Below are 3,579 nucleotides of genomic sequence, written 5' to 3'. Positions count from 1 at the left end.
GAACTTTTCTTATCTGCAGTTCATATAAGAACAGAACATTAAATCAGAATTTAAGGAACAAAAGAAGTGATTCATTTAACACTCAAGCTTTCTAGAGTAAAAGATTCTAAAATCTGCCTCTTTTCCTACCAACTACTATTTTTTCCCAAAAACTCTTCAAACCACTATTTTGATTACACCAGTCCCAAGATCCCTGGTTCTGTATTCCCATGTCCTCCTCATATGATTATCCAATCGACAATTTAGGATGTATTTCAAAGGCAAATGTTGGAAGACCATAGTCTTCCTTTTTAGGAAAGAAAAAAAAATCAATCATTCTATATACACATTCATTTTTAGCAAAGAGAACACATAAAATCTCAGGATAAGATTTTACTACTTTATTTAAATACATTTCTATAAATGCTGCTGATCTATGAAAAATGCATAAATAACATTTTAATTATACATACTATATTGTGGATGTTGGTTATTTATGTTTAATGATCTATTTGTTTTAGGCTATGAATAGTCTTGGAGTCTTTCCTTCTTCAACTATTATATAAATAAGTCACATAATGAATTCAATTTAAATCACTTTCAGCGAGAGTGATAATCAAATCTATGCCAAGAGTCAGAAAAGATTTAGAAGCTCTGTGAAGATTGGAAATTAGAAACAGAACATATAGATCCTGCTTGGAACATTAACTTTATCTAATTATACTTCTCTTAGTATATAGTCCAATTTCAACCTTCACTTTCTTCAACTGCAGAGAAGACAATTCATTATTCCTTATTCTCGCAATTCTATGAACAAAAGGGTGAGCTATAAAATTATTTTTCTGTTTGTATCTCAAAGAAAAAAGATATGTATTTGTTAAATTTTAATTATTTCACCTCTTGAATTTATTTTGTAGAAGAGAACTATTGATCCTTGCATATAATTGAAATAGCTAATAATGAAATCAATCACAGACCAGTAGTTTTTCTTTCCTTCATTCTTTCTTCTTTTTTTTTTTTTTTTCAAGAGTGGGTTATAAAGGGAATATAAAAAGAGACAGGAAATTACAGGACATGTTGACCTTTATTGAATACAATAGTTTTTAGCTACTTATATACCTTCAAATACAAATTGTCGCATTGTGTTATTTCAGGAACTTTATTTGACAGATGATCTCAATTTAAAAGAGCTTAATTTTTAAATCTCTAAACAGATTTAAATTATGCATTAACAATTACTGACAGGTAATAGATTATATTTCTTAAAATAATCAATTGATATTAATTTGTCTTTTGATAGATTTTCACACCATAAAGATATCATGAAAATTCCCTTTATATGTGTTCTTAAATCAAGGTTTGGAAAATTTTAGTTTAAAGAGACAAATAATAAATCATTTAAGATTTGTGGACCATATGGTGAGTAGTGACTCCAATGCTCAATTGTCATTGTAGCATAAAAAAAGCGGACATGGGCAAGTAAACAAATAGATACTATCTTTCAATATAATTTTATTTACAAAAACAGGTGACTGCCCAGATTTGACTCTGGTCATAGTTAGCCAACCTTTCCCTTAAACTGCTTTGTAATATATTCACTGAAAATGTACAAAACAGAAAAGAAATATTTCTAGCAAATTAGGAGAGCAAGATAACTATTATTTGCTTGAGTCAAATAAATCTGAATTAACTGAGAAATAAAACCAGTGATTTTCAGATCTACTACTTGGTTCTTTGTAACAGAAAACCACAGATAACACAAAGTAGTACAGAGTGGACAAGAATGTGAAATCAGTTAATCAACTTTGTACATTCAAAATCTTCTTCAATTAACTATAGCCCAGAAAAAACATCTTTCATTTTGGAAGTGGCAAGGCTGTGAATTTTTAATGAGTTTGACTTATCCCTAAATATTTTGTGTTTTAATTTTAAAGCCACTAAGTAATATAAAATTGAAATTCTGGGATTGAACTGACATAAAAAATATTTTAAAAATTTAAGGTTATACATACTTAGGTTTTACTAATTTTGGAAATTTGTTTTGTTCAAAATAGTGAATTAGTTATGATGGTTATTTAAATGTATGTGTAAGCTACACATACTAGTGTATGACTTTTTATTGCTGCCAACATCCTTTTACTCCCTCATAGTTTTATAGGTCAGAAGTCCAAGTGTAACATCAGGTCAACTGAGTCTTCTGCTTAAAGTTTCACAAGGTCAAAATGCTGGTATAAGCAGAATTGCACTCCTTTCTGGAGCCTCTGAGAATAAATCTGTGGTCAAATTCATTCAGGTTCCTTGCCAAATGTGGTTCTTTGCAGTAGTAGGACTGATGTCTCCATTTCCTTGCTGGCCGTCAGCCACGGACCTAGAGCTTTGCTCCCAAGGGTTGCCTCCATCCCTCCTCATGTGGCCTCTGTGCCCCTACCCCCTCCAGCAATGGTAGATGGAGTCCATCCATGCTTTGAATCTCTTCAACTTCTCTTCTTGCCATATCCGTTTGACTTCAGCTGAGGAAAAAAAAATTATCTTTTCTGAAGGGATAATGGGATTTGATTTGGTTCACCCAGATAATCCAGGATGAACTTCCTATTTTGAGTCCTTAACCTTGAAGACTTTTCAGAGCTCTTTTAAATCATATACTGTAACATATTCACAAATTTCAGGGATTATGGGGAATAATCCTGACTTCTTCAAAATATGTGATATGATAAACACCAGTGTAGCTACTAGTTTATGAAAAAGTCATTTATCTTAACTTTAAACGAAACGATCACTAATTATATAGTCTTTTTGTCTTGCTTCAGGAGTAAACATTATTCTTAATTTTGAGTTTACCATTCTTCATGAGATTAAAATTTCCGTTTGATGGAGTCTGCAAATTTTCATCTTTAATAGATAATGGGAGATGAAAGATGTTTCCAAAGTGATTCATAAATTCTCATAATAAAGTCAGTGTATGTATGTTCCCATTATTCCATACACTCACCAAAAATCAATGTTGTCATTTAAATTTTCTTTTTAAAAATGTGATGATAACCATCCTCTTCTTGAGGCTGCGCTACTGTCCAAGGAGCATGTAGTGAGGGCAGTACTGCTGACACCTGCACAACACGCTCACATCAACTAGAGTTTTGCTTTATATTTGTGTAATTATGGAAAAAAGAAAAATCTCTTTTTCCCGATTTAAAAAAGAGAGAAAGAAATGTGATGGAGATGATATGGTATGTGATTTATCTAAATATTATGGATGTCGATCTCCAAATTACTTGCTAGGAGGATATTTAATTTTTTCCTCAGATAAATGCTAATTTTTCTACTAGTCTACTGACTTGTTATTTATTTCTAAGTTCCTGTAAATGTTTCAATCATATATGTTCTAAATATTCTGTCTGAGTTTCCAATACCCTTTAAACTTCCTTCAATGTTTACACAGAGCACCATGTGGAAAGGACAGGAGTGATGGACATGAAGTTTGCACAGATGGACAGTCTCTGAAAATGCTACTTTGTCTAAATCATATTTTATAATAATATTGACATTTAAGATATTCAAATAAATTTGATGACAACAGTGTACCTGGAGGACATTATGTTAAGT

At 31.3% G+C, this 3,579-nt stretch overlaps 1 non-coding gene across 1 annotated transcript; it reads left to right on the top strand.

The window, feature by feature from the left end:
* Nucleotides 1–3,017: 3,017 nt before the first annotated feature.
* On the top strand, nucleotides 3,018–3,142 carry LOC111725310. The gene has a single exon (XR_002773400.1). It is a non-coding gene; the product is annotated as a U4atac minor spliceosomal RNA (small nuclear RNA).
* The last annotated feature ends 437 nt before the right edge of the window (nucleotides 3,143–3,579 follow it).

This window comes from Otolemur garnettii, unplaced genomic scaffold (assembly GCF_000181295.1).
Source record: "Otolemur garnettii isolate 467f Iridium unplaced genomic scaffold, OtoGar3 scaffold00036, whole genome shotgun sequence".
NCBI classification, from domain to species: domain Eukaryota; kingdom Metazoa; phylum Chordata; class Mammalia; order Primates; family Galagidae; genus Otolemur; species Otolemur garnettii.
The sequence above is the reverse complement of the archived record's forward strand: the minus strand, read 5'-3'. Positions and strand labels throughout refer to the sequence as shown.